General features: G+C 42.1%; 1 protein-coding gene across 3 annotated transcripts in view; it reads left to right on the top strand.

Annotated features, from left to right (window-relative positions):
- The first annotated feature begins 95 nt into the window (after positions 1-95).
- The window catches only part of ccni (cyclin I), a 52,429-nt gene continuing 37,086 nt past the window's right edge, over positions 96-15,438 (top strand). The window contains exons 1-2 of one of the 3 annotated variants that reach the window (XM_069925471.1): positions 97-324; positions 3,926-4,053. The gene's annotated coding sequence lies outside the window, so the exon portion shown is untranslated. Of the gene's footprint in view, positions 325-3,925; positions 4,054-15,438 lie in introns of all 3 variants that reach the window. The other 2 variants (XM_069925472.1, XM_069925470.1) reach the window with 2 other exon arrangements.

Genomic DNA, 15,438 nt, shown 5'->3' on the forward strand with positions numbered 1-15,438 from the left:
GCTGAAGGTCGGGGAAGAGGTGGAGAATTGGGCGAGGATGATACTCCGCGGCAAGGCTGTGCAGTGAGGCCCCGGTCGGATCTTCGTGCGGGTCGCGGCCGCGGGCGGCGGAGGGTGGGAGGGAGGGAACGGTGAGAGTGGGCCGAGTTCAGGCCGCCCAGACCCTCGAGCGGCCGCTGTCCCCAGCCAGGGCAGCGAGGTCGTCGCTCCCGAACACAGATATCGCTTGGCCACCGGCATGGAACCGTGAGGCGAGCGGCAGCGAACGGGTTCATGGACCGGGGGATCCAGGCCGACGGTCAAGAGCGCAGCTTTGCGGGGGAGGTGAGAAGATCGCGGGCTCCCTGAAGGGGAACACCAATGGGAGGAAGGGATGATGGGGAGGAGAAGCCTGATGGACGAGGAGGGGGGACGGAAAGGGGGCCAGGGTGATGGGGAGGGGGAGGAAAGGGGAGAGGAGGAGGGGGGAGAGGGAGAGGAGGAGGGGGGAGAGGGAGAGGAGGAGGGGGGAGAGGGAGAGGAGGAGGGGGGAGAGGGAGAGGAGGAGGGGGGAGAGGGAGAGGAGGAGGGGGGAGAGGGAGAGGAGGAGGGGGGAGAGGGAGAGGAGGAGGGGGGAGAGGGAGAGGAGGAGGGGGGAGAGGGAGAGGAGGAGAGGGAGAGGAGGAGGGGGAGAGGGAGAGGAGGAGGGGGAGAGGGAGAGGAGGAGGGGGAGAGGGAGAGGAGGAGGGGGAGAGGGAGAGGAGGAGGGGGAGAGGGAGAGGAGGAGGGGGAGAGGGAGAGGAGGAGGGGGAGAGGGAGAGGAGGAGGGGGAGAGGGAGAGGAGGAGGGGGAGAGGAGGAGGGGGAGAGGAGGAGGGGGAGAGGAGGAGGGGGAGAGGAGGAGGGGGGAGAGGGGGAGGGGGGAGAGGGGGAGGGGGGAGAGGGGGAGGGGGGAGGGGGGAGAGGGGGAGGGGGGAGAGGGAGAGGGGGAGGGGGGAGAGGGGAAGGGGGGGAGGGGGGGAGAGGAGGAGGGGGGGAGAGGGGGACCAGCAAACGATTGGAGTGAGTGGTGGGATCCATTGAAGGGTTGGGCTATGGAGGATGTGGGGGCCTGACAAGGGGGAGGGGGGGTAACTAGCGAAATATCCGGGGCAAGTTATGAAACCTGGTAAGGGGGTAATTGGGGAGGACCCCGATTTGGGGGGGTGTGTCGTGGTGGTAATCCTGGCAAGGGGTCAGGGCAGGGTGTCCAGGAGAAGGACCTGGTGTGAGCTTGGGCGGGTATGAGGGAGAATACTTCTCAAGGGCTTGGGGGAGGACCCAGTAAGGAGTTGAGGGGGAAGAACCCAACAGAGATGGGGGTGTGGTGGTGAGCGATGTTCACCACAGAGGAGCTGGGAGCACCCAATGAGGGATCAAGGTCAGGACCCAATTAGACGTCAGGGGCCTGGAGGATGGTTGGGTAGAGAGATGGGGCTTGTGGAATATGTGGAGGGGATTTGGCATGGGACTGGTATGGGGAGGTGTGAGGATAGACCCGAGGGACATCCTGGTGAGGGTACATATGTGTGAGGGAGGTAAGAAGGTGGGGGAAATTGGAGCAGCTATGGGTGGGGGGGGAGTAGATTTTTAAAATTCAGTTGACTGGGCTTAGTTATTAGTACAGCGGGGTTCCTGACAAACTTGGGTATATGTTGCATTTTCTGTACATATGGCAATTTGCTGCATGAACCAATATCAGAGTTATTTTCTTGTAGTTAGATCTGTGGCATGATCACAAGCTTTGTAGTCAAAATTTTCAAATAATCTCATCTTTTTATTCCTGTTCATTGATAATTAAAGCTTTGTTTTGTTCACTTTACCCTGTCCTTAAATATGATCTTCTTTCCTTTTGTGTTTTCAGTTTTATTTTTATCCTGCAAGTTAGTAATTTGTAGCTTGGTAGTATCAGCGTTCAGATTTAGATTTCAGATTTATTGTCAGGGTACATACATGACATCATATGCAATCCTTTTCTGCAGACGAGGCAGAATTACCACTTACTGGTAATGCAAAAAAAACTATACAATGTACATGTGTAAACAAGAAAAGAAATCTTGAATAACTGACTGTACTACAGAAAAAAACCCACAAAAACCTCTATAACGTGCAAAAGTAAGGGTCCTTAAATGAGTTCCTGATTGAGCTTCTTGTTGAGGAGTCTGATGGTGGAGGGGTAGCAGCTGTTCCTAAACCTGGTGGTGCAAGACTTGTTGCACCTATACCTCTTTCCTAATGGTAGTAGTGAGAACAGACCATGTGCTGGGTCATGTTGATCCTTGATGATTACTGCTGCTCTCTAATGGCAGCATTCCCTGTAGATGTTCTCAATGGTAGAGAGGATGTTGCCTGGGATGTCCTGGGCTGTGTCCACTACATTTTAGAGTTTTACACAGGGGTATTGATGTCTCCAAAGCAGATCGTGATGCAGCTGGTCAGCGCACTTTCCACCACACACCTGTAGAAATTTCCCAGCGTTTCTGGTGTCATACAAAACCTCTGCAAACTCCTGAGGAAGTAGAGGCACTGCAGACCCTTTCTACCTCTCTTCCCCCAATTTTCACTGGATCGTACAGCTCTTGTTCTCCCTTCCTGAAGTCAAAAATCAACTCCTTGGTTTTGGTGACATTGTGTGCGAAGTTGCTGTTGCTGTGTGCAGTCAGCCAAATTTTCAATTTCCTATATGCTGACTGATTGCCCCTTTTTATACAGCCCACTACTGTGGTATTGTCAGCAAATTTGTAGATGGCGTTGTTCTCGGACTGAGCCACACAGTCGTAGGTGTAAAGCGAGTATTGTGACCTGCATCATCGATAATTTGATTCTGATTATTTAAATAGGTAATGACAAGAAAAGTGATATTACAAAGAGTTTATCACAAGATAGTACGAAAATTGTTTTCCTTTAGGTTATATATTTCATATACATTCATTAATTTGTTATAATATTTTTGATAGTTTTACTGCAAGCGATTCAGAAAATTTGCAGACACAATTAGTATAGTTTCATCTGTTTTCAGTTGAACACAGTTGATCAGTGTACCTATTTTTAAAATGAAATTAAGCAGAAGCTGCATCACATGTTGATCATGGGGATGACTTGCAGCTCTTTGTTAAATTATTCTCTTTAAAAATTGGTAATTGCAGAACATTGAATCAGATTATTCAAGAATGAAGGCAGTGATATCAATGGTGCTTTGTTAATTCATAAAACCTTTGGTACCTGTCGTAGTGCAATTTTAGGAATTGGATTTCAGGACATCAGACCTGTTCAAAATAGAAAAGAGAACTTTTGTTTGCAGGTATAGTTTCTATTCTGTTCAATTGGCATTAATGTGGAGAATAAACTTGAATATTAGATATTTTAATCTAAAGTCTATGCGGATGATGTTTTACATGGTTATTGGAACATTATTGCAAGTATGTTTTTAAAAAAAATTTGAAAGACTGCCTATAGACGAAATAAAGTATTTGGACTGGCTTCTATGACTGACTGGTTGGTGTATTATGTGAATTGCACAAGTCTAAGGTGCATTTTCCAGTATATGCCAAGATAGTATATTGAGCAAGAAGTTGTAGTAATGTTCTGTCTGTTAGCATCAGTTGGTCTTTACACTGCCTGGTTAATGTATATGCTTGTAGTCATTGACATCTGTGCATAGTACAGATGCATAGATAATATTTTATACATTTTTATGGTCAGCCAGGAGCTGCCACCCCAACTTCATTTTTATCTCATCCTATCAACATATCCAGTTTTCTTCTCTTTGGTGAAGAAACTAGTGCATTGCTTATTAAATTGTAGAGATCTGAAATTTCAATGAGAATACATTTTCTAGGAAATATAGGAATGTATTTTTTTTTAGGATTTAACATGGCATTTATTGAGCATGCTGATTTCTCTTGAAGGTGCATTGTGCCTTGAAGGTCCAAAGGCTTTGGGGTGGCAGCAGTTGAGTCATTTGCCTCAGGATACTCTGACCTGGTTTGTAGCCAGGGTATTTGTATCAGTAGCAATGATGTATTACAAGTTAAAGGTAGGTGGCTAGACATTTTTTTTTGGAGTTTATCTTTCCAGCCCATGTTTGAAATTTTTAAAAATGTCTTGATGCATGCTTGTGTGGCGTGCTTCACTTTCTGAAGAGTTGCAAATGAAATTGAACACTGCAATAATACCTACAGGTTAGGGCTCACGAGGCCCTATTGCTCTCCAACCATTAGCGTCCATTCAATGAGCATTAACGTTACTCCATGGATGCCTATTGACTTCATTAGTACTACAGGTCCTTGATGTCCCACTTGGTCATATGTTGCCCTATTGTCACTGTCATTTTGCCTTTGGAATTGGCGCTGTGGTCTAAAACGAGGTCTCAAATCAAATGGTCATGGCAAAACCTAAACCATGCATTGGTGAGAATGTGGTGCTTGACAGCATTGCCAACAGGGCCCCCCTACTACTTTACTAAAGGTTGAGAGGCTAGTCCACAGTAATTAGCCTAATTTAATGTCTTTTCTGTGAACAGGACATATATGGGCACTTTTTCAAGCTATCAGGTGGATTCTAGTGTTGGAAGTGTACTGGAAGATCTTGGCTAGAGTGCAGTAAGTTCTGCAATGCAGTTGGATTGTTGTCTGATCCCATGGTTTTGGTGTACTTCAAGCTCCTGGCTGATTTTTGATCTCTGGCAGGAATAAATTTTCTTGAAGACTGACCTCTGTCTGGTGGGATCTCAAAAGAATGTAAAGAAAGCTCATCATCAGCTCTTAGAACTGACTAATGTTCAGTCTGGTCTTTAGCTGGTTTGTGCCATTGAGGATGCAGATGTTACTGGAGCTGTCTCCTGTTAGCTATTTAAATGTCCACCATCTAGGTCTGTAGAGTTTTGATCTGATCTATTGTAAGAGTACATTGCTCCATCTGCAATTTTTCCTGATAAGAAACACACTTTTCCCTTCACTGGCTTGACACTTCATTTTTAGCTTTGTGTGGTACTGATTTGCAACTCCTCTGCAGTCATGACTGGATTAGGGTTGACTCCCTGATTTGTGAGTGAAGGGTATGCTGGTGTACATTGCTTCTGCTAGTATTCCTCAACAGTTCATGAATGTACAGTTTTGTGCTGCCACATCTTTTCTTATTCTATTCAATTTTGTAAGATCTTTGTGCCATACAATGGGAAGAAAGAGGTCTTTTGTATGACAATTGAAACACTTGCAGGAGGACTGTGCAGTCCACACTGCAACCAATGTGGACAAGATCAGCTCGGTTTATCCTTTATTTTGGTTCATTTAGTAGAAGTTAATATAAATAGTTTGATGATGCCAAAGTTTGCAAATGGTTGATCGTGAGGTTAAAAAGTTCAACTTCAAGCAACCAATGGTCTAGTTAAATAGGATATATAAAGATAAAATGGAATTCAGTCCAATGAGGCCATCTATTTGCAAATATGAATAGTGAGGCAATACATAATAAGTGGAAAGTGCATGAAATGGACAAACTGAGAGCAAAAGAAGCTGAGAGATTTTGAAATGCCTGTAGAAAAGGTGATCGAGGTGTTTGGGATTTTTGTCTTTGGCTGAAACGTGGAATGTTAGCAGCAAGGTCTTGCTTGAACTGATGCTGATTGCTTTGTTTATTTGTGGCAAAATGTCTAGTACGTTGAGTGGTTCTTCTGTGACCTGAGCAACCAGTTATCTCTAATGGTCATGCTGTGTAAATAACACAGTTTGCAATGAAAAGAAGGATCTATTAGCACCTAGCAAGGGCAGCATTGTTAGCATCGTGTGGGGTTTGTTCAGGAGCCTGATGGCTGCAGGGAAGAAAGTTTGTCTGTTGCTTGCTTTCATGCTCTTTAGCCTTCTCCTTGATGGGAGGAGAGAGAAGAAAGTGTATCCAGGGTGTGTTTCATTCTTTGCCATTCCTAGGCAATGGCTGATGTAGATGAAATCCTTAGACTGGAGGGAAGTTCATGTTTGGTATTGAGTTGCATTCACTGTGACTTCCAATTTTTATTTTTTAAATTTTTAAAAATTTTTCACACTGTGAACCATATTAATCAAAATACATACAAACATTTCTCTCTTAAATATACAAAGTAGCATTTTCTCCCCTTTTTTCCCCCCCACCTTCCCTCCCCCCTTCCCACCCCCGTCCAAACCCATTAAACATTTAACATGTACAATACAATAAAACCATTAAACAATGTCATCACACAATGAAAATAAACAAGAAAAATGTGTCATCTACTTTTACACACTGGAACAAGTCATTTTGTCTTCATTATCATTTTAGGGGGTGGTGGTCCGAGGCAAGCCCTCTCTGTTATGTTCCATGTACGGCTCCTAAATTTGCTCAAATAATGTGACTTTATTTTTTAAATGATATGTTATTTTTTCCAATGGAATATATTTATTCATTTCCATGTACCATTGCTGTAGTCTCAGGTTCTCTTCTGATTTCCAGGTTGACATTATACATTTTTTTGCTACAGCTAAGGCTATCATAATAAATCTTTTTTGCACTTCATCCAGTTTGAGGTCTAATTCTTTACTTATATTACTTAGAAGAAAGATCTCTGGATTTTTTGATGTTGCTTTTTATGATTTTATTTAATATCTGATTTAGATCTTCCCAAAACTTTTTCACTTTCTCACATGCCCAAATTGCATGTACTGTTCTTCCCATTTCCTTCTTACAGCGAAAACGTCTGTCTGATACTGTTGGATCCCATTTTTTTTTTTAACTTTTGGGGCGTGATATATAACCTGTGAAACCAATTATACTGAATCATGCGTAACCTTGTGTTTATTATGTTCTTCATAGTTCCAGAGCATAACTTTTCCCATGTTTCATTTTTTATCTTTATGTTTAAATCTTTTTACCCACTTTTGTTTGGGTTTTTAGCTTATTTCATAATTTTCCTTCTCTTGCAGCTTGATGTACATGTTTGTTATAAATGTTTAAATTATCATTGTGTCTGTAATCACATATTCAAAGCTGCTTCCTTCTGGTAATCTCAGTCTGTTTCCCAATTTATCCTTTAAGTAGGCTTTCAGTTGATGGTATGCAAACATTGTATCATGAGTTATTCCATATTTGTACTTCATTTGTTCAAATGTTAATAAATTATTTCCCAAAAAACAATTTTCTATTCTTTTAATTCCTTTTTTCTCCCATTCTCTAAAGGAAAGGTTATCTATTGTAAAAGGGATTAGCTGATTTTGCGGCAATAATAATTTTGGTATTTGGTAATTTGTTTTTTTCCTTTCTAAGTGAATTTTCTTCCATATATTGAGTAAATGATGCAATACTGGTGAGCTTTTATATTGTACCAGCTTTTAATCCCACTTATAAAGTATATGTTCCGGTACCTTCTCCCTTATTTTATCTAGTTCTATCTTAGTCCAATCTGGTTTTTCCCTTGTCTGACCAAAATCTGATAAATACCTTAATTGTGCGGCTCTATAATAATTTTTTAAGTTTGGTAACTGCAAACCACCTTTGTTGTACCTCTCTTAATTTATCTAACGCTATCCTCAGTTTCCCCCCTTTCCATAAAAATTTCCTTATTATTCTCTTTAGTTCATTAAAGAATTTCTGTTAAGGGAATTGGTAATGATTGAAATAAGTATTGTATCCTGGGGAAGACATTCAATTTAATGCAATTTACCCTCCCTATCAATGTTATCAGTAATTCTTTCCAATGTTTTAAGTCTTCCTGCAATTTCTTTATTTGTGGCTGATAATTTAGTTTGTACGGGTGCTTTAAATTATTATCTAATCTGATACCTAGGTATCGGATTGCTTGTGTTTGCCATTTAAATGGTGATTCTTTTTTAAATTCTGTATAATCCGCATTACTCATTGGCATCACTTCACTTTTCTTTGCGTTGATCCCGTACCCCGACATTTCTCCATATTCCTTCAATTTCTTATGTAGTTCTTTTATTGATATTTCTGGTTCTGTTAAGTATACTATGATGTCATCTGCAAATAAACTGATTTTATACTCCTCCTTTATTTTTATCCCTTTTCTTTTCTGTTCTTATCAGTTCTGCCAATGGTTCTATTGCTAAAGCGAACAGTGAGGGAGATAGTGGACATCCCTGCCTAGTTGACCTGCTTAATTTAAATTGGTTCGATACATATCCATTTACTGTTACCTTCGCCAATGGTCCTCAATGGTCATCAACTGCCTCAGGATCTTCGTGATGCCACCATCATCACCCTGTACAAAAACAAAGGCGAGAAATCACACTGCTCAAACTACAGGGGAATCACGTTGCTCTCCATTGCAGGCAAAATCTTCGCTAGGATTCTACTAAATAGAATAATACCTAGTGTCGCCGAGAATATTCTCCCAGAATCACAGTGCGGCTTTCGCGCAAACAGAGGAACCACTGACATGGTCTTTGCCCTCAGACAGCTCCAAGAAAAGTGCAGAGAACAAAACAAAGGATTCTACATCACCTTTGTTGACCTCACCAAAGCCTTCGACACCGTGAGCAGGAAAGGGCTTTGGCAAATACTAGAGCGCATCGGATGTCCCCCAAAGTTCCTCAACATGATTATCCAACTGCACGAAAACCAACAAGGTCGGGTCAGATACAGCAATGAGCTCTCCGAACCCTTCTCCATTAACAATGGCGTGAAGCAAGGCTGTGTTCTCGCACCAACCCTCTTTTCAATCTTCTTCAGCATAATGCTGAACCAAGCCATGAAAGACCCCAACAATGAAGACGCTGTTTACATCCGGTACCGCACGGATGGAAGTCTCTTCAATCTGAGGCGCCTGCAAGCTCACACCAAGACACAAGAGAAACTTGTCCGTGAACTACTCTTTGCAGATGATGCCGCTTTAGTTGCCCATTCAGAGCCAGCTCTTCAGCGCTTGACGTCCTGCTTTGCGGAAACTGCCAAAATGTTTGGCCTGGAAGTCAGCCTGAAGAAAACTGAGGTCCTTCATCAGCCAGCTCCCCACCATGACTACCAGCCCCCCCACATCTCCATCGGGCACACAAAACTCAAAACGGTCAACCAGTTTACCTATCTCGGCTGCACCATTTCATCAGATGCAAGGATCGACAATGAGATAGACAACAGACTCGCCAAGGCAAATAGCGCCTTTGGAAGACTACACAAAAGAATCTGGAAAAACAACCAACTGAAAAACCTCACAAAGATAAGCGTATACAGAGCCGTTGTCATACCCACACTCCTGTTCGGCTCCGAATCATGGGTCCTCTACCGGCACCACCTACGGCTCCTAGAACGCTTCCACCAGCGTTGTCTCCGCTCCATCCTCAACATCCATTGGAGCGCTTACACCCCTAATGTCGAAGTACTCGAGATGGCAGAGGTCGACAGCATCGAGTCCATGCTGCTGAAGATCCAGCTGCGCTGGGTGGGTCACGTCTCCAGAATGGAGGACCATCGCCTTCCCAAGATCGTGTTATATGGCGAGCTCTCCACTGGCCACCGTGACAAGAGGTGCACCAAAGAAAAGGTACAAGGACTGCCTAAAGAAATCTCTTGGTGCCTGTCACATTGACCACCGCCAGTGGGCTGATATCGCCTCAAACCGTGCATCTTGGCGCCTCACAGTTTGGCGGGCAGCAACCTCCTTTGAAGAAGACCGCAGAGCCCACCTCACTGACAAAAGGCAAAGGAGGAAAAACCCAACACCCAACCCCAACCAACCAATTTTCCCTTGCAACCGCTGCAATCGTGTCTGCCTGTCCCGCATCGGACTTGTCAGCCACAAACGAGCCTGCAGCTGACGTGGACTTTTTACCCCCTCCATAAATCTTCGTCCGCGAAGCCAAGCCAAAGAAGAATCCAATTAATATATTTTTCTGGTAGATTGAACCTCTGTAATACTTTGAATAAATAATTCTACCCTGTCAAAGGCTTTTTCTGTGTCTAAAGCTACAGCCACTGTTGGCTTCTTATTTCCTTGAACTGCATGAATTAGATTAATAAATTTACAGACATTATCCGCTGTTCTTAATAAATCCAGTTTGATCTTGTTTTACTATTTTTGGTACACAGCCGACCAATCTGTTTGCTAATAATTTTGCTATTATCTTATAATCTGAATTAAGTAGAGATATTGGTCTATATGATGCTGGTGTTAGTGGATCCTTCCCCGTCTTTGGTATTACTGTAATTATTGCTGTCTTACATGAATCTGGCAAGTTTTGTGTTTCTTCTATCTGGTTCATTACTTCCAGGAGAGGAGGAATTAATAACCCTTTAAATGTTTTATAGAATTCTATTGGGAATCCATCCTCTCCAGGCATTTTATTGATTGGCAGCTTTTTTAATATATCCTGTACTTCCTCTATTTCAAATGGTTTTATCAGCTTGTTTTGCTCCTCTTCTTGCAATTTCGGCAGTTCAATTTTAGCCAAAACCTCTTCTATTTTGTCTTCTTTCCCCTCATTCTCAGTTTGGTATAATCGTTCATAAAATTCCATAAAGTTCTCATTAATCTCCATTGGATTATATGTAATTTGTTTGTCCTTTTTCCTTGATGCCAATACAGTTCTTTTAGCTTGTTCTGTTTTAAGTTGCCAGGCTTATATTTTGTGTGTTTTTTCTCCTAGTTCATAATACTTTTGCTTTATTTTCATTATTCTTCTCCACCTTATAGGTTTATAATGTTTCGTATTTTTTTTTTGTCCGCCAATTCTCTTTTTGATATATCATCCCTTCTTTTTCTGTACTTACTATCTCCCTTTCCAAGTGTTCTATTTCCAGATTTTACCCCCTCCATAAATCTTCGTCCGCGAAGCCAAGCCAAAGAAAGAATTTCCCGATTGTAGTTCTTTTTCATCTTAGTTACATAACTTATTATCTGCTCTCTAATAAAAGCTTTCATTGCATCCCATAATATAAATTTGTTTTTCACTGATTCCGTATTTATTTCAAAGTACATTTTCATTTGGTGTTCAATAAACTCTCTTAATTCCTGCCTTTTAAGTAGCATGCAGTTTAACCTCCATCTCTATGTTCTTGGTGGGATGTTTTCCAGTTCTATCGCTAATAACAGGGGTGAATGATCAGATAGAAATCTAGCTTTATATTCAGTTTTCCTAACTCTCCCTTGAATATGGGCTGACAACAAAAACATATCAATCCTTGAGTATGTTTTATGCCTACTTGAATAATATGAGTATTCCTTCTCCTTTGGGTGTTGACTCCTCCATAAATCCATAAGTTTCATTTCCTGCATTGATTTAACCATAAATTTGGCCACTTTATTCTTTTTGCTAGTCTTTTGTCCAGTTTTATCCAACATTGGAATCAAATTAAGGTTAAAATCCCCTCCTACCAATATATTCCCCTGCATATCTACAATCTTCAAAAAAAAATCTTGCATAAACTTTTGATCCTCTTCATTAGGTGCATATATATTGAGCAAATTCCAAAATTCTGAATATATCTGACACTTTATCATTACATACTGCTGGATCTCTTATTTCCTCCTCTATTTTGATGAGTACATTTTTATTAATTAATATAACTACACCTCTAGCTTTTGAATTATATGATGCTGCCGCTACGTGCCCTACCCAGTCTCTCTTTAATTTATTATGTTCCACTTCAGTTAGATGCGTTTCCTGCACAAATGCTATGTCTATTTTTTCTTTTTTCAGCAAATTTAATAGCCTTTTTTGTTTAACTTGGTTATGTATTCCATTAATATTTATAGTCATATAGTTCAACATGGCCATCTCATATCCTGTTTATACCTCATTTCCGCTTCCTCACCACCACCATCCCCCTTTTCCCCATTTTCATGTCTCAGTTTTCCCTTTTTGAACTCAAATGTATGACAACACATTTAAAACATAAAATACTTCAACAACTCCCACATCTAATATTCCCTTAACCCCAAATGTCCCCCCGCCCTCTCTGAGTTGCCCCTTATCCCTTGATGAGCAACCACAACTCCTCTCTCCATTTGGATTGCGAACCCACTCTCAAGTGTTAACTGATTTCGCAGTGATGGTTATTCTCTCCCACACAACCCCCTCTAGAAAAGACTTTTTTCTTCACATATAACAAAGCTCACCCTCTTTTTTTTCCCTTTACTTCCTTTCTTCCCTTTTCTTCCTTTCTATAGTTCTTACGTATACATTGTTTTTACATATTTATATGTATTTTATCGCCAGTTTTCATTCTTGTTACATCTCTTCATTTCTCCTTCTGTCCTCCAGGCATTCTGCAAATTTTTGTGCTTCCTCCGTATCCGAGAACAGTCTGTTTTGCTCCCCAGGGATAAATATTTTTAAGCACAGCTGGACATCTTAACATAAATTTATAACCTTTTTTCCATAGGATCGATTATGCTGTATTAAACTCCTTCCTCTTCTTTAAGAGTTCAAAACTTGTGTCTGGGTAAAAAAATATTTTTTGACCCTTGTATTCCAATGGTTTATTGTCTTCTCTAATTTTATTCCTTGCCCGCTCTAGTATATTTTCTCTTGTCGTATATCTCAAAAATTTTACTAAAACTGATCTTGGTTTTTGATGTGTCTGTGGTTTCCGAGCTAGTGTTCTGTGTGCCCTTTCTATTTCCATTCCTTCCTGTATTTCTGTCATTTCGAGGACCTTTGGGATCCATTCGTTTATAAATTCTCTCAAATCTGTGCCTTCTTCATCTTCCTTTAGACCCACTATCTTTATGTTGTTTTGCCTACTATAATTTTCCAACATATCAATTATCTGAGTGAACAACTCTTGTGACTAACTTTTTTGTCACTTTCTTCCAATTTTCTTCTTCCATTTCTACAGCAGTTTCTCGTTCTTCCACATTTTCTAATCTTTTCCCTATTTCTGTCATGACCAGCTCTCTTCTACTCACTTTTTCTTTTTATTTCACTAAATTCTAATGTCAACCATTCTTTTAATGCTCTCATTTGTTCTTGAAATCTTTTTTAAATCTATATTCTGTCCATCTATTTTACCTTCTATTTCTCTGTGCAAATTCTGGTCTTCTTCTTCCTCTTCTTCTGTGTCTGCACCTGTGTTTGTGTCTTCTTCTTCTCTTCCTTGTATCTGTGTCTTTTCTGACTTTTCTGATGAGGTGCTTGCCTCACTTTGCTGGGCTTCTTGCTTGGATTCTTGCTGTTGGTCCTCTTCTTCTGGGCTATTCATCTGTTGGGCCTCCTGCTGCTGCTCTTCTTTCCTTTCACTTCCTTTCCTGCCTCTTTCCTCTTCTTCCAGCTGAGAGCCCTGGTGTTGGGGATCCCTCAGCTGGTTGCGTTGTGTTTGCCCGCTCCTCAGCTGGGCACCCCTCCCAACGATGTTCTCCTTTTCCTTAGCGAGCGCACTTTTGTTTGGCTCAAAGAGCCATTTTTGCAGTCGGGGGGGTCGTGACTCTGCGGTGTCGCCACTCTGCGGGGTCGTCTCCAACCTTGGAGAACGGGCTCTCTTCTCCACGATGGCTCCCTGTTTCTTCATGCAGGTAAGACCTTCTCCTTTCTCTTCCGGCGTCTTCTTTTTTCCCGTTGTTTTTACTTTTTCCTTCTTGGGTGCCATTTTCTTTCTTTTCTCTACAACTTTATCTTTTATTTGTTATGTTTTGTATTTCTTGATCTTTGTATTTTCTTCACTTTATTTCTTCTTTTCTGGAGAGGGCTGGTATTCTCCTACCGGCCACTACTCTGTCACGTGACTCCTCCCACCTCCAATCTTTGAAGATGGAGTTGGAATATTATTTAGCTGTATAGTTGTGGGTGCTGAGAGAATATAATTGGAGGCTGAGTATGTATCCTTGGAGAGTGCCAGTGTTAAGTGTGATTTTAGAAGAGATGTTGTGACCCACCTTCACTGATTGCAGACTGATTGACAGGAAATCAAGGAGCCAGTTGCAGATTGGGCTAAATGAAAGACTTATTAGGTTGCAGCTAATAGTGCTGGGTACTGTTCTATTTGCAACACTAAATAAATGGTGTTATATCAATAGAGAGATGTAAAGAAAATTTATTAAGATTTTGCAAGGGCTGGAAAATTATAGCTGAGAAATTGACGATAGGAGGTGATTTCTGTGAAACAAAAATGACTTGACAGGGGCTTTAGTTGATGTATTAAAGTGAGAAGCCTAGATTGAGCTAACGATTTCCCTTGACAGAGCTTTAACAAGGGGACTTCGGGAAAATAATTGATGTGAGGATTAGAGAAGACTTGCGGACGTAAAAATCTTGAGGGGTGGTGGGGGGGGAATGTCTGAAATTCATGCAGCATAAGGAAAATATTACATGTATATATGGTGGCTGGCTTTTTCTATATCTCACCACATTAGGGTTACCTCTGCAGCTCTACAAGGTTCTTTGTGAATACAGAATTCTTTACCAGCTACTGGCAGAATGTTTTAAATTTTACTATTAACTTGGAAAGAGCCTATTGTTGGAGAAGAGGGGGTAGAAATTTAATCAATATTTTGAAGTGTCTGTCAATTTTGTTTAAGAAATTCATTTGAAAGTCTTTTTTGTCCTTAAATTTCTTGTGAATTTAAGTTTTTAATTTAATAAAAATAAACTGGCAGCATCATGTTAATTGCAATATAATGCCTATATAATGTACTCTACACACTTCCACTGAAAGGAGGTTTTGTTTGTATTGTGGCGGTACACCATTAGGCAGGCAAACCGGCCCCGCTTGTCACTCACGCGGTGGGGCAGCTGGCCAAAATGGCGCCATTGGGGGTTTCCTCCCGACCTCTGCACTGGGCTCAGAAGCCTGCGCTTGGCGACCCATGTGACGCCCAAGTGACGTCGGGGCCCCCACAGCGCAGTTCTCAGCCAGGTCCGGGCTGGGAGTATAAGACCAGCCAGGCAGCCTGCAATAAATCAGTTTTGCTCACTGAACTCAACCTGTCTGGTTGTGCGATCCTTCAGCTAGCAGTGTAGCCGCCGCTACAATTGGTGACCCCGACAGGTTAAAATGTCATGAAAGACCCTTCGATCAACGCTATAGCCATCAAGCTTCCTGACTTCTGGGTTCAGGAGCCGGAGACCTGGTTCAGCCATGCAGATGCACAGTTTCACCTCCGCCAGATTTAATTGGATTCGACTAAGTTTTACCATGTGGTTCCTGCCCCGGACCAGGCCACCGCCAAACAAGTGCCGCACCTCGTTCAGCACCCACCCACTGAAGATAAGTACGGGACCATCAAGCGGGTGCTCACCGGCTCCCTCGGCCTCTCCAGGCATCAGCGTGGCGCTTGAATTCTGCGCCTCGATGGCCGTGGGGGACAGAACTCCAATCGAGTTGATGGACGAGATGCTCGTGCTCATGGGCGATCACACCAACTGCCCACTCTTCGAGTGCATCTTCCTCAACCATCTGCCTGAAGACATCTGGCTGTTACTGTCCCAGGAGAGCTTCGTCAACCCTAGGAAGGTCGCTCAAA

Source organism: Narcine bancroftii, chromosome 3 (assembly GCF_036971445.1).
Source record: "Narcine bancroftii isolate sNarBan1 chromosome 3, sNarBan1.hap1, whole genome shotgun sequence".
NCBI lineage: Eukaryota > Metazoa > Chordata > Chondrichthyes > Torpediniformes > Narcinidae > Narcine > Narcine bancroftii.